Source organism: Athene cunicularia (genome assembly GCF_003259725.1).
Source record: "Athene cunicularia isolate RWA chromosome 9 unlocalized genomic scaffold, athCun1 chr9_part1, whole genome shotgun sequence".
Classification (NCBI taxonomy): Eukaryota; Metazoa; Chordata; class Aves; order Strigiformes; family Strigidae; genus Athene; species Athene cunicularia.
The window spans coordinates 5,991,040-6,014,596 of record NW_020799110.1 but is presented as its reverse complement, the minus strand read 5'-3'; the positions used below and the strand labels follow the sequence as shown (position 1 = coordinate 6,014,596).

The 23,557-nt window shown below is 47.0% G+C and overlaps 1 protein-coding gene across 9 annotated transcripts in view; it reads left to right on the top strand.

Annotated features, from left to right (window-relative positions):
- The first annotated feature begins 14,836 nt into the window (after nt 1–14,836).
- Nucleotides 14,837–23,557, top strand: part of TNIK (TRAF2 and NCK interacting kinase) — a 134,760-nt gene continuing 126,039 nt past the window's right edge. For all 9 annotated transcript variants that reach the window (XM_026854564.1, XM_026854563.1, XM_026854559.1 and 6 more), the window contains exon 1: nt 14,837–14,897. The gene's annotated coding sequence lies outside the window, so the exon portion shown is untranslated. The remainder of the gene's footprint in view (nt 14,898–23,557) is intronic.

The following is a 23,557-nucleotide window of genomic DNA, read 5'->3' as shown; positions in this document are numbered from 1 at the left end:
GCTTGTTGATTCGTTTTTTTTCCAACTGGAAGTGTGTATTAACACCAGCAGAAGAAACCCTGCATCCCCCCAGAAGTGCTTGGAGTGCCCCCCAAAGCTGCAATGCCAGAGCAAAGCAGAACAGGGGCTGTGCTGTAAGCCAGGCCCGGTGAGCTGGGCTCCACTCTTATCCGTGGGAGCATCTGTGCTGGGTCTGGATTTTTCCCCACCTCCACACCCAGTTTTTATAGGACAGTAAGAGAAGACTTCTAGTTTTTCTTCTGATCAGTCTGGTTCTGCCACTCGGTGGCATCCAGAGCAGGGGTGCAAAAGGGAAGGTTATTCTCTTCTGTAGCGATGTTGGCTGTGGGGTAATTCTGCAGGCGACTAACTAGAGGTGGTGGGGTCTCTCGATCCTTCACTGAAAGAATCTTGCATGATTTCCTTGACTTAGAGACGCAGATTTAATCTTTCCTCTGAGCTTTCTCAAGGAGAAAGAAATCATTGGGGTTTTTTTCCCTTCCCTGTAGAGGGAAGAAATTAAAATGTTGCTCTAAGCACAGATGTGGAGCGCAGGCAGTTCAGTTTGCCTGAATACACTGCAGAGGATGTGTCTCCAGGCTCTGTGGCCAGTTCTGCTTCTCCACACTCTCATACTTTGCTTTACGTACACATCCGGAGATGTGTAACTCTTTTCAGATGCTAATGAGGAGTTTGTAGATAAGATCCTCTGTGAGGAAAGGAACGCTAGGATAGTCTTATAGCAGGGGAAATCAAGGTGAGGAGGGGTCAAGCATCTTCCCTAGATTCACTTACAACCAGTGCAGCCCTGACAGAGTTGAGAGTAGAAGTCAAACCCTCTGGCCTGTCATCATCCTGTGCTCTACCCATTAAACTATGCTCTCCTCAAATTAGATAATGTGTGGTTTTGGTGTCTGCAAGGCCTGATGAGCAAATTCCTTTGAATAAATGCTTTTCTTGTATACTTGCCAACGCAGAGTGAGATTTGGGACGCGAGAGGAGGGAAATAACTTGCATGTGTCGATTTTCAGGAGGTAAATCAGAAGGGGAGACTAATACCCAAGAGGTTAGAGTTCTTGGAAGGACTCAGCCATAAGGATTGTGTCCTCCATCTCTCTTTTAGAGTAAGTGATACAGGAAACCCAAGGTGTGACCATGCTGCCAGCAGCCCGCCACAAGTTTCAGTATTACTAAACAGTCTAGATCTCTGGCAATGGCGAGATGTGGTGCTGGAGTTTGTTTGGGCCCTGGGATGAGTGCTAAAGGTAACAGGGTTCATTTATGCCTGAATGTTTGGGTTCTTGATGGATCCAGCTGCAGAACTCTGAATTTTATTACAGTGTGAATTGTCGTAGCACGGTTCTCAGTGTCGCTCTGACTGAAAAAGTCCATCCTGGCTTTAGAGCACTTGAGAGTCTGGGAGAACGCTGATAGCTGAACTGGTTTCCCAGTGTAATGAAATACTCCTTTCCAATGCATCAGGTCTTCAGAGGAAGTAAGGATTACAAGGGCATCTTGGTCTTGTAGTAATTTGTCTTCTTCGCTGTAGCCCGGAGCTGTAAGGTGAGCTGGAGCTCAGCTGAGCACGCAAAGCCACAGTTGGTTTGCAGTGCAACTGCTGCAGCTTTGCCCTCCCTTCTCACCAGGAGAGAGGGTGGTGGGCCAGCTGGGTCTTCTAGCTGGGATGAGGTGATGCTGTCTGCTGGGTGCTGCAGAGAGCTCTCTGAGGATTTAGGGTGGCCTGGCAGAGTTATTTGTGCTATTTATATTACTTTCTGAGACAGCATGTTGTTGCTGAAACTCTTGCATGGGTTTGATTTCTGGCTTTGAGCACCCTTATCTACTTTTGTAGCCATTAGCTGTTTGTCTTGCCCACGTGGGAAGCTGTAAGTTACTTCATCCGATAAAGCTTTTCTTATCAGCTCTGACGTTTATTGTGTAGAATTCAAATTATTCTGGGAACTATAAAAGAGGGGATAGAGCCTGGGAGTTACAGCTGAGAAGTTGTGTTCCTCTTCCCTGAACAGACCATCGAGATGTAAATGGAAAATATGAATCTCTCCATGCCAGGGCTGAGTTCTTGGTAGTGTATCATGTCTAGAAAGAAACACACATCCTGAGACTTCTCTCTCTTTCCTTTCTTACTTTGTGCAGCATCATCAAAATGCCTCTTTTGGCCTTTTAAACTCATCAACCTGCTTGTGAAATATTCAGAAAAGCTTGGGCTGAGTTTGCATCGCTGTCAGTGGGTTGCATCCTTTTGGAGTGGCTTTGATCTTGCTTACTCCTTGCTGAGTAATTTACACTCTTCTCACATGAGCGGCAGCTTCAATGGATATGCCGCCCTCTGAGAGTCTGGCCCTTGCAAGCTCTCTCAGTTTCTCCTAATAGTAAGCATTTAAATGGTATTAAAACTGCTTATCTGAGTCTTGTGGTTTTTTGGAGTCATTAACACTTCTGCAAAGAAAGTGTAAAACTCTAGTAAGTCAGCTGGTGGCATTTGCAATGGACTGAATGGTTACCCAACAAGTGGAGGTCGGTGGGCTGGGTTTCCCGTGCTGGTGGTGGCCACAGTGCCCATGGGTGGGCAGAGGTGCTGTTCCCCTTTGGCCAGAGGCTGAGGATCCCTTCTGGGTGTGAGATCAGGCACCTCAAGTTTTTACTGTTGCTTTTTTGTTGTTTCCCCTTCCTCCCTACCCTGTGATTTCTTCAGTGGCCAGAAATGTCTATCTGGCCACCTTTGCTGTATTGAGTTTAATGACAAGTTTCAAGTGATGTTAGCAATTTTTTTTTTTTAAAGTACCTGTGCTATTGTGTTACCTTTACAAGGAGACATTAATGTTCAAGGGTGATCCTGACATGAAGTAATCAAAAAAAAAAAAAAAAAAGAAGCTTGGCTTTGTTCTTCACCTTGGAACGTTGTCCTGTGCAGCAACAGCACTACAGTGATCTGATCTTCCTTGTGGCCTCTGCAAAGTCCCACTCTTGCTCTCATTCCTTGGTGTCTTGAGCCAGTTGAGCTCTGCACTGTATAAAGGGAAATCATCATGACTAATGTTAGGTAGTAGAAAAACTAATAGAGGTGAATAATTGCACAAGATACATGGAAATCAACATCTTTTTCCTTGGAGGCTGTAGATGTAATCCATTTAATATTTTGCGGAACACAAGATTAATTTTCTTTAGCATAATATATGTGAAGGCTTTTCTTTTTAGTCTGCTGGCAGAGGCATCACTGTGTTGCTAAAGCTGAGGGCAGGGGATTAGGAGCGGGAAAGGTTACTGATCCAGCTTCCAGAGGATTCAGAAATGGTGAAATCTGGCTGGAGGAGATAAAACTTCTCCCTCACTGGCAGGACCTTCCTGCAAGAAGTGTGGCTGGGACTGGGTGTCTTGCACTGGAATAGCCCCTGTTGTGTTTGCTTGTCGGGTTTTGCTGTGTGGTGGAGTATCTTTCAATTCTCTGGATGTCTAAAATATTGGAGAATCTGATTTGCTTGGACTGTGTGGTGGGACTCTCCTGGTGGGCTCCTGGCACAGAGATGGTGCCTATGGAAAGCAGCTCCAGCCTTGCCCTTGTGCTCCTTCACAACATACCTTTGCTGTGATTTAAACTCACAGAACTCCTACGCTTCATGGAGGTTCCTTTAAAATAATAATAGAGCAAAACTCCTGTTCTTTTTCTTTGTCTTTCACAGGATGGAAAGAATGCAGTGACTTGCCAAGCTTAAAGAGTAGATACAGCAGAAATAAATAAATCAAGCCCATTTATTTTAAGTTGATTAATCTGATATGTTCATAGTTTTCTAAAATAAAATCTAGCCCTGGAGAGTTTAGCAAATCAAATAACAATAACTGCAGTTAATTTAGAAGCAGATACGAATGTTTCCCATCCCCTTTTCACATCCCTACACCCACATGATTAATCTCACTACTTAGAACTGTGGGCCAAATCCTGCTTGGGGATGTGCAGTTGTCTCTCTTGGGTTGGAGGAGGTGGATCTGTAAAGCTTCCTGCACGCCTGAGCATGGGGAAGGACCATGTGCAGGGGTGAGATGAGTGGCTGGTGGATGCTGGGCTCCTGGGGCACCAGGAGGGCTTGGTCTGCTGCCGGGTGGGATTTCTCTGTTGGAAGTCCAAGTATTATGGACTTCTCCGCCTGCTTTGTTTTCCCATTTTGTACTGGTCTTCAACAGGCTTTGCTGCTTTGCTTTGCTGCTCTGCATGCGTTGTGTTAATGTTTCCAGCCTGCTTGTGTGACCTCGTAAAAAAACTCTCAAACTAACCAACCAAAAAAAAACCCCCCAAAAACCCAACCCAAAACAAACCCAAAAAACCCCACCCCAAAACGTGTAGCTCTAGTGAAGAGCATTTTGCCAGGCAGAGGCCAGATAATGTCATGGCTGGCTCCAGGAACCAGAGCTAGCAGAGAGCTCCCAAGGCAGGGGGGTGTCACGAGGATGTAATTTGACAGGGAGCTTAACTGACACCATAAAGCAAAAAGTGGTGGTTGGATTTGTGGGGCATCATGGTGACTGGCAAAGCAAAGCCAGCACGTGTTCCCGAGACGCCGGTGCGAGAAGGGTCCCTCTGCTTTGTTGTGGCTGAAGTGCTATTGTAATGCATGTATCAAATGAACTAAACTAGATAATCCTTGCCCCCACCCCAAGTTTCGTAACTTTGGGCATTAGGATTTGAAATAAAAAGCATCTTTCTGAATTTACATGTGTTTCACAATGTAATAAGCCACCAAGAAATACAGAAGTCTTGCTATGGGAAATACTTTACGACCTGGCAAAAAAATTACTGCAAATCATTTCAGCAACTGTGGATTGTCTCTGACTTTCAGGCCGTTTTTTTTGGCGTGCGTTAGGCAGGAGCTTGCTTTTTGCTGTGGGACCTTGTTTCCTCCCCCCTGTTTAAGTGAGTGTCTGTCAAGACCAAACCTTCAGACTCCCACTGACTCTGGCATTACTGGAGACAGCTTGTGAAATGTAAGGAAAAAGGTGAGAAGCCTTTCCTTCCCCTTCCCTACAACTTGTTAACTCTTGGGTGAGAAAGGTCTTTCCAGATGCAAAACATGCAAGTTAACATGTATTTGATATTCTTTTAAATAATTTTGCTGCTTTGTCAAGACAATTCTATGAAAAAAGTGTGTTTATAATGCACAGTTTTGGGAGCTTAGTGAGCGTGGTTGGGGGTTTTTTTACAGTCTTACTGGCTGCATCTTGCAGCATTCTGCCACTAGTTGAATGCTCAATCATCTGATGTAATTTGCTCTATATTGTCCTTTCTGAAACTATTGCTGCTGGAGAGTTCTCTGATCCTCTCCTGCTAACCAGCCCTTGCAGAACCAACTCTAAGGAGCTGATAAAAGTGACAGGCAGTGGGTAAACTCTTCGAAAAGCACTGTACCAGCAGATAACTCCATCAGCAGAGGATCTGTGAAAATTGGACTGGTGTAAGAAACGTGACTGAATTCAGTAGGGAGGTGGTGTTTCTCCATATATAGGGACTCTGCCTCGTTCTCAGCAAAATATTAAAAAGTAATAGCAATCACTTTAAACTGGGATGTAGTGATACCTGATGGGCAAGGCTCTCCACCCACATTGTCTCTCTTTAAGATCAACGTGTAAGTCCTGCTCTGTTCAGATGGCGTGAAGCAGCAGCTCCACAAGACCAAGCCCTCCCAGATGCAGCATCTTCTGGCTGTAATGCTCATCTTCTGCTGCTGGGTGACACGAATGGTCACAGCTCTTGCCCCGATGCCTTCTCAGCTCTGCCTTGGCATTATGTCTCTCTGAAGCTCCTTGGCATGCATCCATCCATGCCTGGCCTGTATGTTGGTTGTTGCATAGATCCCTGCTCTTGAAGGCTGTAGTCTATAGGTTGTTGGTGTCACAATGACACAGCTGTCTCATCCCTGTCAACTCCTCCCTGGTCAGTTCAGCCCATGTCTTCAACCATAACTTAAAAGCAGACACAGAGATGCAAACCCATCCTACTTTTAAAAAGCAAAAGGTTTTAAGGTTGCTTTGGTTTTTTGCTCCTGAATGCATCTGGAAGCAAGATATTCTCCCATTTTAAGGCATTCCTCTGGCCACAACTCTAACCATAAGGAAGAAGCAAGGTTGTATTTTCTTGACAAAGGCAGTCCCAAATGGCTGACCTCAACAGCCTCCCATCAGGGATGCAGAAGCTGGGATGTCCAGTCTGCAGTAACTTGGAAAGGTGCAAACTGGCTTCTGAGCTGTCACCCTGCAGATGTCCACAGATCAAACAACACACGTGACCTGCTGTTGGAGACTGAATTTTTGCCTATGTGCAAGAGAGGGCTCTCTGCTTTTAGTGTGAGCTTGGCAACAACCTTGCTTTTCAAAGTGTGCCTCTAGGAGTGGTATGTTAAGAGACTGTAGTTCCTGAAACAGCTGCTTTGGTAAGTAATTAAACCAACTCCTCTGAGACCCCATAAACCTTTGACAGCATTTACTAGGAGGTAGCAATTTCAGCTTGATGCAAACATTTGCTGGATGAGGTGAAACTCTTTATTTCTCAGAGGATTGAGATCTAAACATTTAGGAATAATATCTTATTGGTCTGAAACTACAGATAAGTGACTTCCAGTGAGGAGAGTGTCCAGCTGCTGTGCTCTAATTGATGTCTGCATCCGAAGAAGTGTGGTACAATACTACTAGTGACTTTAGATCTGGGGACTATAGATATGATTTATAATTGGCACTGTAGCTTTTTAGAGACAGTGAGCGTAGCCAAGCCTTTTATATATTGTCCCGTTGAAGTTGTGTGCTTGAATTAGGCATATGTTGAAGTGGCTGATCGTACTGAGGCTGCATTCATCTGACGCCACGTTAAAAACCTCGGGGTTCACTTAGCGGTAGTGCTTTTGCTGGTGCTTCTGGACTCACTGACTTCTAACTCTTCTAGATGAACAGTCTCCTGCGCACTGGAAGGAGGGCTTGTCATACAACTGCAAACAATTTGTGAAGCCCAGGTGTAGAATCTGCTGTAGAGCTTTAAAAATGAGAAAGGATTGTTTGATTGGGAGGGATTCCAACTTCAAATGAAGACTAAGTACAATTGTATTGTCTTAAGAGGTATGGAATATCTCAGTCAGCATCTTCTTGTCATGGTGAGACTCATGGAGGTGAGATGTTGGTCTTCATCAGCTTCAAGTCAAAACGTTGCCTCTTGTTTGAGTGACATCAGAATGGGATGGAGTCACCTTGTTGCTAGTGATGGTTAGGTCAGGCTTTTGAAGGAATGGAGGAAAGGCTTGGTCCCTTTTTGATTAGTGTTAACTGTGTAGCTTGTGGATGGCTTTTCCTTAGACTGGGCTGCTCCAGCGTGCCCTGTTGAGGCAAGGCTAGCTTTATATATGTCAGTGTAGTCATTGTTGTCCTCTACTGGTATTGCTACTGCATTTTGGACTGTGGGACCCACTGTCTGCGGGTAAATCTTTGTTTCCAGGTCTGTGCGTGTTCCTTACTGGATTGGAGCTCCCGTATTTCATATTTATGGAATGTACAGAATGGCTGCTTTTTCTATTGACATGCTAGGAAGGAGAAACTAGGTCAGAAGAACTCTAATTTTGTATGTGCTAGTCTGCTATCAGGAAATCTGGAATAGTCAATATATTGTAGCTTCAGTGGTTTGGCCTCAGCAAGATCAGGTGGGACTGGACTGCGTAAGTGCATTGGAGGGGTTTCTTCCTTTTCTTCCTTCAGCTGTGGTGTTGGCTATGCCATTGGCTGATGGCTGCACATCCACACTTATGACTTAAGTTGAACAGGTAGTAGTTAAAGGAGTAATCCAGCTTTATTGACTGAAAAGCCCAATGTGGTGATTAGTTCTTATTGAATTTTGCTGTTGCCAACTACTAGCAGGTCTTAACATTTTGGAAAGCAGAGAGATGTGTGTGATGGCTGGAGCGCTGCTTCAGCGAGAAGCTAGGGAGAGGAGTGTTGGAGACCCAGGAGGCTGATTTATGGTTTAGGAAGAGGAGACGGGCAGAGCACTGAAGTGGCTCTCAGTAGAGGCTGGAGAAACGGCTCCTCATGAGATGCTGAAGAGGAATGGTTCAAATAGATTTGTAAACAGGCTTCTCTCAGCTGTCAAGTGAGGAAATTTTTCTCCTGTTAATAACATAGCCTTGACAACAGTTTTTCTTATGCTGTATAGGAGTGTTGTTTCTTAACTAACATCTTCGTTTAAGATACAGAGTTGGGTGTTTGGGGGTGAGGGAGGACAAACTGCTTCTTCAAAATGAAAACAAAACCCTCAGAGAGTTCCTTATTACTCTTCCAAGTAGAGCAGCTTGTATTGCTTGAGTAGGCAGGAGGTGCAGTGGTAGATGGCATTGATGATAGCTTGTCTTGTGAGTCTCTGGATGGGTGGGCGAAGGAGGGGAAAAGTACCAAAGCTAGGAGGAGAATACGTGAGATTAAGCAGTCCCTGTGAGGGCTGAATAGCATCCAGTAGTCCAGCATGATGCTGCTTCCTTACTTGGTTCGTAACCAAAGCAAAATATTTTTATAATAATGTGCAGCCTGTTGAGGTTTTTTACATTGCTTTAATTAATGGGCGGTCTTAGGGCTATGTCTGTGTGGTGCGAAGGCAGTGTTTGAAGCTCAAAAAGGTAATGTCCCCAACCTCTTTTTCTGGAAGTTCCCAGTAACTCAATCAATATTTTGTTGCCTTGGCCTTTGCCTTCCTGCTTTACTTGCTGTTGTCTGCAGTTTTATTAGCAATACTCTCCTAGTTTGTGTGGTCAATCTTTGTATTACTCACAGGGCTGTTAACTAGAAGTGCCTTGGAGATGAAGACAACTAGTAGATTACTAAAAAGCAGCTCTGTCTTCAAGTGCTCTTCAGACCCACCATTTTTCTCTGATTACGTGTCATTTGGGGTAGCATCCCCAAGGTGATCTGGACCCTGTTCTGTCCAGTCATACCAGCGCTTCAATTCCTACTGTAGAAGCCAGTGTAAAAAGTATGGCAAGAGGGGTTAGTTGATGTGTCTGCAGAGGGAATAGCAGCTGACTTCTTAGAGCTTGCGATTGCTCAGATCCTGAAGCTTGGCAGACATGCATGGCTGTCTAGGGAGCCTCTGGCTTTGCTAACATGAAGGATGGCTTTGCAGAGTATGGCACAGCTCAGGCATTTGGCCTTGAGAAACAAAATCTGGGCTAGTATGTGAACTAAAGGCTTGACCCTTACGCTCATTCCTCATAGTGATGTTTTGCATAATCAGAAATACATTACCCTGACAACAATTTGACATGGTGAATTGCTGACAGGCCTTTTATTTTCTCCTGCATTCCTCATGGAGACTTTTCTCACACGCTGAATGAGCTTCCTCTCCTGGTTGGAGCTTGGTGGGATAAGAAGACTTAGCTTTCTCTAGGCAGTGGTGTACGTACGCTATATCTTGAGACAACTGCTTGCGTTGAGAGTGCTGCCCACTGCCATCATGCCAAGCTGCGTGATGCTGGGTGGGATTACGGCTCTCCTGTGCACTAAGGCTTTGTGTGCTGTGCCATTGCTGTTCATTTACAGGAGCCAACTGCTGGGGGGGGAATGACCCTTTGGTGCTTCCCAGTGCCAAAAGTCTCTCCTTGTGACTGCCAGGACTTGTCTAAACAGAGGCACCTGCTCACAGGCAGAGCTCACTGGTCTGGTATTGGTGGTCATGGCTTTGTGAGCCTGCTTTGGTTCTTCAGGATGCCTGATCAGTTAATGGGGTCTCCTGTTTAGGCTGTCTTACGGAGCTGTAAGGCAGAGGCTCATAAAATCCTCATGTTTGGAAAGGTTTAGTTGCACTGGCTTTATTCTTAGTGGTGATTAAAAAACCTCACCTAGTGCTGTGGCGTTGCTTCAGCTAACTAGTGCCTGGGGATGCTTCTCTGTTACTGACCCAGAACTGTGTGCTGCCTCCAGTTATGCACTACATGTTCCTTCTCCAGGGTTATAACATTTGCTTAATGGCTGGTTATCTCCATGATTTTTTTGGCTGAAAGTTGTTATTAACTGCTCAGAATTGGGGGACTAAGTGCACAATTATTATAGAGGCTCTGATCTTTCGTTTCCCCTCCCATGCATTCACAGCAATCACAGTTTAATTGGTGTGCCCCTTGGTTCCTGAGCATCTCTCCACCGTCTCCTCATGTAACCCTTTGTTACATACCTTTTGTGTGGACTGTAAGGGAGAAAAATGAGGGTCCTTCAAGGAAAATGAGAACTTTTGGTGTACAAACTGTGTATAAATGCTGCTTGTGTTTGTGGACATCTGCACGGCCACGTTTAAGGACAGGTAACTGGTGACCCACTAACTCGGTGCTCACCATAGCCAACACCAATACACACCTGTAGCCCTCGACCCTTAGCTGACTTAGCCCTGGATATGGATATTACTCTCTAAATAGTCTCCTCAAGCAAAATGTTGGCTCTTCTGTGCCTTGGGCTCTTTGAGAAGTCACGGTGTAGGCGAGGACATCTTTCAGATTTAGTTCGGCGGGGTCTGGGTTAGGCAGAGCGGAGCGGTTTTAACCAGGAGCGTGCTGCTGCAAGCCCCACTGCTGCGTGCTCCACGCCGATAAACCCTTCAGAAGGGATGCATGTTTTGTTGCTGAAACTTGGATACATCCTGCTTTATCATCCACGTACAGAAGTCCCTTTTCTGATAATGCAGCAGTTTTAAATATACTGTTTATTGAAATAAAGTGGACTTTTTTTTCCCCCCACAATATTGCTGGAAAAGATGATGCTCTCGCTTTGTTCTGTTTCTTGGACTGCTTTTAGTCATTTTGGTACCACTGATTTCCCTATGAGGCAGGCGAGGAGCATAACTTGAATTTGAGCCTGTCCTGACTGCAGCTGTGGAAGTAGGGTCAAATCCAGGCACAGTAGATCTCGGGCACGAGCCCATCCCTGGCTGGAGGACCACCACGTCAGCACAGCCCTTGCCACGGGTGCCACTATGTAAAACGTTTCCCATCCCATAAGCAACTGAAAGATCCTCTTGTTGAGTGTTTCCTTGCTTTATGAAGAGCCCCGTGCTTGAGTTTGCTCCTATGTCTTCTGGCACAAATTCCAGGTAACTAATCCTGCTCAAGGAGGCTTTGTGTGCCGTGGTGGGTGAGCAGCTGCGCCGGGGCCGGTGGCACCTTCCTATGGAGAAAGCTACAGCTGGGCTCTTCTGGGAGCTGTGAGCCTACACCACCCCAGAAAGCTTACTTTTTAAAACTAAAAATAAGCTCTTCCTTTTCTTAGCAGGAAATGGTCGAGCTGTGCATCATTGCAGGTCTAAAATGGGAATAGCTGGTAGCGGGTGAGGTGCAAATGTCTGCCGGCATCCCTGCAGCTCTGCAACCCCTGCCTGGGTTTGTGGGGCTGCCCCTGCCCTGCCTGCCCCTCCTGGAGCTGACGTGGGGGTGATGGGTGCTGCTGGACCCTATGGACCTGGGAAGAGGCTAACCTGGTCTGAAACTGGCTCTGCCTTGCCGCAGTGTATGGGTGTCGAGGTCTCCCAAACACAGCCCTGGCTGGTGCAGTGTTTTGCATCTGCCCTTGCCCCTGCCTGCCTTCCTGCTTCCCTCTTTTGCTCAGGCAGGCAGGAGTGGGGGGGGACCCTCTCTTGGTATAAGGGCTCTTGGTGAAGCCCTGGTGCTGCTACAACTCTACAAATCCTTTTCTGCCTGAAGCTAATGCAGAGCTGAAAATTATTTGTGTGTTTGTCTTAAATGCTGGTTCTTTTCCCCCACTTTAAACAGTGCAGTCTTCTTTTCCTAAACTAACAGATCACCTCAATTTTTTCCTTTTATTTGTGGGTTTGCTATTTAGTCCGGATGTTTTCAGTTTAAAAAAAAAATACAGTAGTGTTTGTAAAGGCGGTCTGGAGTGTGGGAAAAGGAGGCTGCTGTACCAGGAGGGTTGCAGCCTCACCGACTGCGGCTCCCTCCTCTCTGGGGAGAGAACATCAGCAGAAGGTGGTAGGTGCCAGGCTGGAAGCAGCTGCGTGTAAGGAGCTTTGAGGCCACCCCCAGCCAAGTGCAACCCAGCACTGAGCCCTGAGCTGCAGCACAGGCTATATTTGGTCTGAGATTACTCCCTGCTTGGCCTGGATTGGTCCCTGCCAGGGCTCTGCAGGGTGGATTTCTTTTCCTCTGGCTAACATAAAAGCCCCCATGCAGTGTGCTGCTGCATTTTCCTCCCTTGCTGTCCACTCCAGCCTGCCTCAGCTGCTGTTGCTGCTCTCTGGTCCCTTCCTGAAGCATCTCAGCTGGGGCTTTGTGGGGTGCAAGGTTCAGGATGTGCCCTTGGGACCAGGGCCAGCCTCTTCCCCAGCAGCTATTAAGATGCAAAGCTCCTATTTAGGAACTGGTCCAGGGGAGGCCAGTGGAAAGAGGGATTTTTTTTTTTTTTTTTCCCCCTCCTGCCCACCCTATTCTCTACTGTGTATTTTCTGGAAGGGCCATTAACACCACCTTATTCCTGGGCACTAACAGTGGCTGCTGGGGAGAAGTGTTGTCCCTTCGACTGCCTGCTGCATGGGAAGAAGCAGGGCTGAGGAGGGCAACGTGGCTGGGAGGAGAGATCAGCCCCCTCTGCTCACTGCAGGCGCAGTGCCGGCATTCCCGGCGTGTTGTCGTGGCTGTGCTGAGCTGGGGCTGCTTGTGCCAGCAGTCAGGGGAGCAGTGACACTCAGAGCTGTGCTGTGAGATGCCCAGTTACCTTGGCGAAGCTTCTGGAAAAACGTGGAGAGGAAACGGGATGGAGGGGGACATGCAGTGGAGAAATTGCTCGGTGGGTGGGAGCTGGAGCGGGAGCTGGGGATGGTGGGAGCAGTGGGGGAAAGCCCTCCTGGTGCACGAGCTGACCCCAGATAGCACAAAGCTGCCCCAGCCAAAGTGGGGTCTGCAACCAAGTGATGGATGGACTTGGATAAACCTGATGGAGCTGCACCATGGCTGATGTTTGCACATATTAGAGGAGTAGGAAGTGACCTGGGATGGCAGGAGGGGATACTCTGGTTTGAGGATTTGTGGAAAGAGGTTGGAAAACATATTGTGAAGAGCAGTTCACTTCATCAGAAATGGCCAGCTGCATCCCTGGATGTTTCTCCAAAATTCCTGATCTGCCCTAGGCACAGCTTTCTTCTCCCCTAATCTCCTAGTGAGTATTCAAAAATAGATATACTTTAGCACTGGAAAAGCTTCTTTCAGAGTTGTTTCAGCACTGCAGAGAATAACCCTTAGGAAAGAAACTCAAAAAATAAAGCAGCTGCTGCTGCTATGTTTCCTCCCCTACTTTCTCACTCAGTTTGTGGAAACCCAGTGTACCACCAGTTCCCTTTCCTGTCTGTTCATGGCATTTCCCTGCCTGGTCCCAAGAGGTGTCAGCACCCTGTCGAGATGCTGTGTGCTAGAAACCTGTCATGCTGCAGCTTTACCTGTGGTGCCTGAGTGTCTGGTTGAAGGTTAGTTGGGGTATGTAGTTGGGGTGATCAGAGACGTTGCTGTGACCCCACCATGGAGGTGTGTGAACCCCGGCAGGTACGTGGCAACGCGTCTTCTGGACTGGGTGGAAATCTGTCTCAGTCACGTCAAGACTGGGATTGTTATGCTTCTCAGCTGCTCTCAAAGACCCAGTGTTTTGAATTTTGGACCCAGAATTCATCTTGAGCTGATATGGGCTTTGTAATGAATGAAACCTTTCTGTTTGTAACGTGGTGATGGGCGTCCCTCTCCTGTCTCCTGAGGAGAGCTGCTGGCTGATCCTCCTCTGCCTGTTAGAGCCACTCGTTGACCCATCTGCATCCTCTCGGACCGCAGCTGGCAGCCCTTTGCTTACTGGGATGCCAAGTTGTTCTGTAACTCGTGACGCAAAATCCAGGAGGGAGGGTGGATGGTGGTGTGGGAGCCAGGGTCACCCATGCCACGGGTGGATGGGCTGGGGGACCACAGGGGCACGCAGACCCCCGGGGTGCCGGGATGCCTGCCGCATCCTCCAGCTTCCAGCAGGCTTGTGCTATCCAAAATTGGAGTGATGAGTACAGAAGGAGGAGCAGCGGAAGAGTATAAATAAAGCTTTTGGAAAGGGAAAACCCACCAAAAGGAGAAAATAGCAGTGCTGGTTTATTCTTTCCCCACCCTCCCTCGTACCTCTCAGCTCGTATCGTCTTTTAACTGTGCTGGCGGGTGCGTTCCAGCTTCTGCACGTGTGTGTGCTTGTGTGTGACTGCCCTTCCCCTAGCTGGGCACACACCAGGTGGGGGTGGGTCTGGGGACAGGTTCATCTCAGTTGACAAACCAGAATGTCAATGGCCAAAATGCACCAAATCAAAAATGACATTTAGACCAAGTAATACTAATGCTGCTGACCTCAGCAATAGACCTGGAAAACTCTGTTTTGAGCCCAAAAGTGACATCCTGCCAGTTTACTGCTTGTATTCCAAAGCTGCTGCATAAGAAAACCTAAGTTCTAATAGCAAATAGTTGCTATTGTTTTTTAAAAAAATACACTGAGGGTTCACATTTCAAGCAGATGACAGTCAAATGGATCAGTGCTTGCTCACAGGCACCAGTCTGGCACCTCCCAGCCCCAGCACTGGAGGTGGGAGGCTGGGCAGAGCTGTGCTGCCTGCAGGGCTGCCACTGGGACAGCACCTCCTCACTGTGATGCTGGTCCTGGGGCTGCCCAAAAAGCTCGAAGCACTCAAAACATTTCCAGTTGATCTGTCTTTGTCAAATGTTTATTTTTGCAGAAATCTGTAAGTATTGCTTATTAAAATTTTTTTTTTCTTCCTTTTCTCCTAGGATCCTGCAGGAATCTTTGAACTGGTGGAGCTTGTTGGCAATGGTACCTATGGGCAGGTCTATAAGGTAAGGGCTCCACCCGAAGTGATCCTGTTTGCCTTGGCCATGGGTTGAACATGGAGCATCCCAGCACATCGTCTTGGCTAGGTTTGACCTGCTTCAGGCCTGACAAGAGGCCTTGCTGAGCTTGGGCTTTTTGGTCTTGTGTGCAAGTACCGTGTAGCGCACAGAGCTTTTATAATAAGCAATTCATATTAGTTCTGAAACTGTCACTAAAAAATAAATCACTTTTTTTTTCTTCTTCCCCCAGTTGCTTTTTATTGATTATATGATGAGGAGGGAGTGAAAAGTCTGTGCTTTAATAGATAAATCTCGATCTCTTCTAAGAGCTGAGTTTATGGCTGCAATAGGCTGCCAAATGAGTTTGCTACAGTCTAGTGCTCTGCTCGCATGCAGGCTGGCTGCCGCCCTTTCCACTGGCAGGAACCTGCTGCAGGAGAAAAAACACAACAGTCGGTAATAGGCTTGCTTTAAATTTCTATAAACATCTGGAAGCAGCTCTCCAAATGAGAATAGTGAGGGAACTGTAGCGAACAGAATTTTAAACTCATGAACTTCCTTACAAGAATATTTATAACGTCCACCCTCTGCTAAATTTCATTACTTGTCCTAAACACCGCTTAGTTTGGGGGATTTCCAGAATTTGTCATCTTGGTGGGGTCTTTTTTGTGGATGATTCTTGTGGGGTTGCAGGATTGAATTATTTCAAAGTCTGGGTTTAATTGCACTTAATATATGGTGGGGAGATGTTTCTCAGCATGGTTGCATGCAGCATTTCCCAAATATTTTGGGTCTGCTGGGAGGCAATAGCTCCTCTGGGCCCCATTCTCCAAAAACTTCTGTATGTGTGGGTACAAGTTCTGTATATATGTGTGTACACAGAGATCATGTTTACCTGTCAAGCCTGTATTATCTTTTGACTATAGAAAAAAATATATTCGTGTGCACTTTGTTGCTTTGGAGGTATAGCTCTTGCCTGTCATGTGATAAAAGACAGTGAGCTGCCCCTGCTGAAGAGGAGAAGGGTACTTAAAAAGCTACTTGTCAGTAAACATTTGTTCTGAATTCTGGTTCTCCCATCCTCCCACTGCTGTAGGTTAATCCCATCAATATGAGAATAGAGGGATTGAAGTAAACCAAAGATTAACTGGAACTTTGGGACTTTCAAATGTGTGAATTGTTAAACTGGAATAATTTAAAACAAAACAAAACAAAAACAAAATAAAAAAACCCCTCACACTAAAACTGTTCTTATCAAAGTTATATTCGAGGGAGCCGTGCCCTCTGGTATTGGTTGTTTTTCCACCATGCACTCCCCACCGTGGGAGCTCCCTTCTGAACTGTTTTTCTTCTCAGCTGCTAAAATAACGGTAGAGGGTGACCTAATTTTAAGTGGTGCATATTTCTAACAATCAGTGGAAACTATGCGCCTTTAACGGCCTTTTGAAAGCGTCATGTTTTTGTGGAGAGCAGAAGAGGGAAATAAGCTAGCTGATGCTGGCGCTGCTGGTTGCACGGCTCTGCTGATCAGGTTTCCTCTTGCTGCGTTTGATTCTTCGGTGCATCTGTGTGTTACCTCAAAGTGGGGAAAAACCACCCAGAAATGTCCAAGTGTAGCCTTTCTGGCAAGTGAACACTTGAATGCTTCTGTGTTCCCCTTTTCTCCTGCTGTACAAGAAAAAAATATTTCTCTTAACTGTTTTTTAACTTGCTGGAGTAATCGGATTGTCCTCGGTGTGATTCACTTGGTACCAGTGCCAGACGGGATGGTGATGGGAGGGGGGAGTGCTGCTGTCCGAACCAAATTAGTAAGTATTGAGGTATGAGTTCAGGCTAAGACTGACTTCGGAGCTCTCTTAAACTGAAATCTTGGAGTAGCACCCGCTCTATAAACAAAAGGAGAGTATGATATAAAGCATACATAACTGTTTATGGTGTTCTGCCCTAAAGCCCAGCACAGAAATAAGATCTCTGCAGTTCTTCTTCTTCAGATACCACCACTGTTATTTATCTCTTGCAGCAAAGCCAATGGATCAACTTTAAAGACACCCAGGCCTTCTGTCTCCTTTCTAAACCAGCCTTTAGCAGTGGTCTGTACCTAGGAGCAGTGTCCTGCCTAATGAGATTCTTGTTTCACTCCCATTTCAAACCATCTCAGGCGGGGCTGGGGTACTCGCACCCCTCTGTGCTGGTGGTGCCCCTGGTGCACATGGCTGCTCTCTTAGAGGCTGTGTGTGCCCCTAGTTGTATTTTTAGATGTGGAGGGAATACTTCATTGTTGTGCCTACTCTGGTGCTGTATTTCTAGCCTGAGCTTTGCAAGTGCTCTCTGCCAGGAGCGGTCACCCGGTGAGCATCGCCTCCCCTTCACGTGGCTGAAGGGCAGTGAAGTTATTCCAGGCAGAGAAGAGCATCTTATGTTTGTATGCTGCAAGACCCCAGAAGCAGGCCTGCAGCCCTGATGTTTCCTCCAGAAAACTTGCTGTAGCAGCCAGCTCTAAGGCTGCTGCGTGGCTGTATTTGTGTTGGGAGACTACAGGTCTGTGGTAACCACCTGGCCTGCCCAGGGACTGGAGGGACACATGCAAGGTGCAAACCTCCCATTAATCCTATAGGATAAAGCGCACGGTTACGTTGTTGTGACTGTGATATCGCAGCCTGACAAGGATGGGGAGCCTGAGAAATGTGTGGTAGCACCACAGTCAGAGGAGCTATCAGAGAGCAGCGGTTCATGGATCCAGCCTCAGGATCTGCCGTGTTGGAGAGGTTGGGGAGCCCCTGCCACAGCATGTGCCTTCTTGCTCGCAGGAGACAAGCCATACTGGCCGAGTCTGATGCACACTAAGAGCTCCCAAAGAGAGTGCACCTCTCTGCCGAAGCGTGGGCATCAGGGTGAACCTCGCTGCACATCTTGCTTTGATCCTGCTCTCTGCGTTGTGACTTGAAGGTCCTTTTCAGGTGGTGCACAACCCTTCTGTAAATTAAAGCTGTGTTCTCAGAGGCTTGGGCTCTAGAGGCAACGATACCTCATTCAGATTGATCTCTATTTTCAAGTAAAGGCCTTTATTTGCTCAGGACTGCAGGTTAAAACAGCACTTTGGTGCTTCCCAGCTCTGGCCATAGCCCAGTGACACCTGAACGCCGCAGGAGCCCTCGGCAGCGACCCACTCTGCTCTCTCCCCTCTAGCCCCAGTCACAGGCTCTTCACTTTGGATAATTGCAGAGAGAAGTAATGTTCCTTGTTTGCTGCTTAACAATCTCTTGTGAATAGCTTGATTTTTATTTTAATGAGGGACCGCACTGGTGAGGGCTTATCTCTCTAATTGAATCGGAAGCTTTTCTTTATTTTTTAATAAACCTGCATCTAATGTTACAGATTGTAAACTGATAAAAGGCTGAGAGCTTGCTAGCTCCCATGCCAGGCATTGTTACACTAGTGGATTTTTGTGTCCTTGGATTATTTTTTTTTTATTTAAGGTGCTTAAAGAAATGGCTCACAGGAAGTTAATGAGTTGGACTTGGGGAATTGAGCCTCACTTTTTTAGCAGCTAGCTGATGGCTGAAAGCAAAATTGTAAGCACAAAAATCACCAAGATCCTTTAGAGCATTATCTAAAGTGTGAGGAAACGCTGCTTTCATGTTCCAGAACGTTATTATTACTGCTTATCTCTACTTTGCATTAGAGAGCAAGCAAAAAGTCCTTAAAATACTGTGTATGCTTAGATTGCCAGGATAAATCACAGCATCAGGGCCACAACCACTGGTGTGTCAAACACCAATAAAAACGCAGGTTGAAAGTAAAAGGATATTAGGCTACTCATAAATACCTTTTCAACAGATCATTACAAAGCTGGGGGAAGACATGCAGTGGGCTGCTTATCGTGAACTGAATATATTAAAACCCAAAGCAATCCCCTGGTGTTTTTAGACCTGCTTACCCATGGGCGTTCACGCGCTGGCCCGTACATAGCATCACCAAAGCAGCGTTTTGATGCAAGCCTTTGCAACAGTGAAAAAAAAAATCAGTAAACAGGTCAGATGGTAACCTTTGCCTCTCTCATCTTGTGTTGTTTTACAGTGTTGAATGGGGAAATAAATGATGTTGAGATTACATACTCACGTGCTTCTTCCCAACCGTACCAGGAGGACAACGGTCATTAACGCCAAGTGCTGCTTTGCTGAGTGCCCTGGGGATGCGGTTCTCCATTTACAGCTTTAGCAAGGCTTTATTTTACAGGCTACAAGATACAGTACTGTGGGCTAACTCCATAACTGCACAATAACTATTGATTGTTTAATTAGCTGGTAAATGCCATATAATCGCTAAGCCATTACGCAGCATTATTCTGCGCTCTAATTTAGAGCGTATGGGATCCGTGAGCCACAAGTCTCACAGCTTGTGGCTCCCCAGGGAGCTCCTCCACTGTCATCGCGGGATGGGGCAGAGCAGGCACCTCCAGGAGCCACCTCAGGGTGCCACCAGCCACCTCCAGGCAGGGTGCCTGGCCATGGGCTGTCCTTGTCCTCCGCCAGCCCAAGTCAGGCAGCCATTTGAAGCAGACACAATTTTTGCAGTTGCTCTTTGTTGCACTGTGTTGTGTCTGTCTGGGATATGTGGTGGAAAAGGATGAAGAAACACATTTTGTCAGGGTTGATTTATTTATTACCCAGCTGGCATTTGCCAGAAGCCAGGACTGATCCACCGAGGCAGCCCCCCCAAGTTTGACCCAGTAGATGTACATGTTGAGATGTGTGGGTACGAGAGAGTGAATAAAGCATTTGAAATCCAAGGTTGCCTGTTGCTGGAGAGCTGGGAGCAGCAGGGCTGCTGGGAGCCTTTGGTCCCTGAGAATGTCCCAAGCGCAAGCCTGTGCTCAGCACGATTGTCCTGGAGTTTGCAGATGCCAAACGAAGAGGGATAATGTGTCCTGCCCTTCCAGGTGCCGTTTGTGGGCTCCCTTGCCCAGCAGCATCCTTCTATGAGGCACCCATGGGCATCCCGCCACTGCAGGCTGGTGAGGTAGCAGGTGAATATTCTAACGAAAGGCTTTTATGAGATTTTTTTTTGTTTTTTCTTTTTTTTTTTTGAAGGAGGGGTATGAGAAGATAGCTAATGTGCAGTCTGTGCCATGTTTAGCCTGCCCGAGGTCCGGCTCAGCCTGACTGATGCTGATCGAGCACTGGGCCCTTGCATCAGCCCTTGTGAGAACAGAGACTCTGCAGGTTCCTGGGTCATCGTTAGCAGTTCAGATAATTAGCCTGAGTCAAGAATGACATTAATTGTTTTTAATAATCAGTTGTTTTATTGTTTCTCTTTACAAAAGGCTGATGGTCAATAGTTTCATAATTAATGACCGTTGCTTTTAGCCATGTGGAAGAGTTACCATGCTGCACTCAATTAATATTTCCTGGGGATTGTTGCTGTAAAGAATTAATCTTGGTTTACACACGCAGCTTTTGTAGCTGAAGATTGACTGCTGTGTCTTGCTTGAGAGACCGGGCTGAGTGCCTGCACTGCCTGCAGACCGGCTTGCGCTGCTGGCCACCCCTTGTCCAGACACCCATCCTGCACTGGTGGCTACTGTGGGGTGGTCCTGAGCACACCAAGGGCACCTGGTCATCGCTTTCACAGGATACTGAAGGAATTCAGAGCTCCATCATCTTGCAATTTAAACCAAGAGCTTCAACCCTAGACAGCCAGCTATTGCCTTTGAAGCTGCATTGTAACCGTTTCCCTTTTCCACCTACCTGTGGTTTATGAAATGAACTTGTGGTGTTGTGAGGTTGGGTGTGACTTGGGCCAGATAGGTTCTTCTAGAGTCTTATCCTTGGCTTTGGGTCTTTTTTTTGTTTTCAACCTCTTCAGAGAGAGCTTTTGCTGCACGGCAGGGCTGGCTGAGTGTAACCACATGTGTGTGTACGTGAGTAGCCATCCCTTGTCGTGGTCTGACAGTCTCTGCAAACTGAGGCAAACACATGAAGGGTTGGCAGCCTTGGATTTGGGTGGCTCCCCAGCTTTCCCTGTGTTTTGGTGCTGCGCTGAGAGCCTGCTCCGTCGGGCTGGGATGGGGAAGCCCCTTGCCTCTGCCCCACTGGGGCGGCAGAGCAGTTAACCAGTGCCGAGCTGATGTGCCCTATCCAGGGCTCTTCTTTCCACTGGGATGGTTTTGGTGCTGGCTGGGACTGCTCACATCCATATCCAGATATGGACCTGCGTAGGCAGACACCTCCCGCCTGACATCTTCAAGGTCGTGTAAGGGCTGTGCGAGCGTGAATGGATTTGTGAGACTTACAAGCTGCTTTATAATCCTTCCATATTACAAGCACAGTATTAAATATGAAGCCATTGCTTCCGCTGGGATGGCTCCCTGTGCTGGCAGAGGATGGTGGTGCTGCAGTGTGAGGATGCTCACTGGGGCAGGGGGCTCCGCTGCTCCCACAGGCATCGGCTTGTGCGTGGTGCTGGGCTTTTATCAGCTCTGACCGGGTCACAGGAAGGGGCTGGGCGGGCATACTGGTATGTGATAATGTATGCTAGCGGTATCAGAAGGAAAACGGGCGACCTCAATTTATCAGCTTCCCTACGATGTCAAAATATCTGTAGAAGAGAAGGTCCTTTCCTTGCTGACTCAAATGGATTGTGTGTGTTTCTGAGACGGGGACTTGTTTTTGCTATGCAGGCAGGGAAGTCTTAGCTGGAAAATGCTTAAAATGATGTTTTACTTTTTTTTAAAGAAAAAAAAAAAAAAGAAAAAAGGAAAAAAAAGAAAAAGCTTTGTTACCAGAGCAACTGGTACATCTTGTGCTGCTTCACTTCTCTGAAACAGAGAGAACCCTCAGCCCTCCCTCCCCCCAAGAAACCAGCCCACACACACCTACACGCCAATATGTCACATTAACTTTGCTGCTTTCTGAATAAGGGAAAGGTGCTTTTCACATTTCAGTCCTATAGAATGCAGGTTATAAAAGGTGATTACAAATGTTCCTGTATTGCCTCTCTTTTAATCTCTATTCCCTTTCCCTGCCTCTGGAGTTTATGATGTGAAAGGGCAGGGTGAAGGTCAGGAGCAGACCAATATGTCTGTGAAATGGCATTTGTCCACTTTCCCTTGCATTGCTGGATGCTCTGCTTCTGTAAATATCACAGTTTTGCAGGACAAATAAACACCTGCAGTGGTATGGGGGGGAAGCTACTTTTGAAGATGCTAAGTCAAGTCAATGGTGCGTTGCAAAGCATGGAGGACGTGGCGGTGGGGCTTGCGGCACTGTTTATGTGTGTGCCAGGCATGGATAAGGACGGAGGAAAAGCCTTTCTGAGTTGGGATTAGAAGATGCTCTGCGCAAGCACCATGTCAAGAAGCACCCTCTCCTATCTCATAGGAATAACTGGACTGGGAACTTGGCCTTGTCTTTTCTCAGGTCTTCTGTAAGAACACTTAGAGTGGGCCAATTCACTGGCTGACTGTACAGCCCCAGTATCCATGTGTTTCATGACTGTGGACCAATTCTGCTGGATATGTGGATATGTTTTACGCAAGTGGAGCGGCAGCAGAATAGTCTGGAAAGGCAAGGATGTGGACACATGTAGCTATATTTAATACTGAAGTCTGAGAAGACTCACTGCCTAGAGGTCTTCAAGCTCCACAGGTGACATTGGTCCACATGAGTTATTAAGGCTGGTGCTTGTGCAGCTGCTCTTGAGGTTGCTCAAAGTCCCTTGACTTTGGCACACTCTTTGGGTCCGATCGTGGTGATGTGCCTGGGCATCCAGCTACCAACTGTGCTGCTGAACCTGGGAGATAAGGGTGTGGGGGGAGCTGTTTAGAAAATAGCCAGCTTTTCAAAATCAGGGTTATTGCATGTAAAAGCATCACTCTCCCTTTTGGGAGGTACAGCTTCTTGTCCTACTGAAGGTTTCTCTGCTCTGGTCACTGTAACATCTTACAGTAGTAGGTAGTATGTTACAAGGGTGTGGTGATGGGCAGCAGGTGAGGTATGGATGCTGTGACACTCAGGTGGATTATAAAAGCATTTGCTGTTAATACCTACTGATCTAATGGTAACTCTGGGCTGCAAGGCAGCAGATAAGGAGCATCTTGCTCTTTAAATACTAGAAACAAGTCAACAACAACATAAAATCAGTAGGTGCCAGCTTCTACCTAGAGCATTGGGTTAGCCTAGTGAGGTGGAGCCTAATGCAGTGTACAGGAAGCCTTGGGCCAAGTCCCTGGTGTTGCGGACTTCTCTGGTGACCTTTCCTAAGTGAACTCCTCTCTGCTCCTTTCCCATCCCTGTCCTCACCTTTTTCCCCATAAAAATTGGAAACAGAGCAACACTGGGGTGGTCTGGGGTCAGAGCTGGGAGTTGCTTGGTGGTACCTGTGTTGGAAAGCCATCTGTGAGGAGGTAGTGTGCTAGGTGCCCCTGTGCCAACATTTTGAAAAGGTTAGGGGTGAGGCTGGTTCCCAGAGGAGCAAAGTACAGCAGCTGTTAGTAGGTCAGCTGAGTAAAACAATCTAAAGAAGCACTAAAAAGTAGGTCTGAAGGTGCCACCCCCAGCTAAGAAGGCAGGGGAGGACTTTTTGGGAGGTTTAGAGAAGAGGGTGGGGGCAACAGTAGCCTGTAAATGTTGGTCCAGGCTGTGTATTTGAGGTGTTCGCAGATGCTG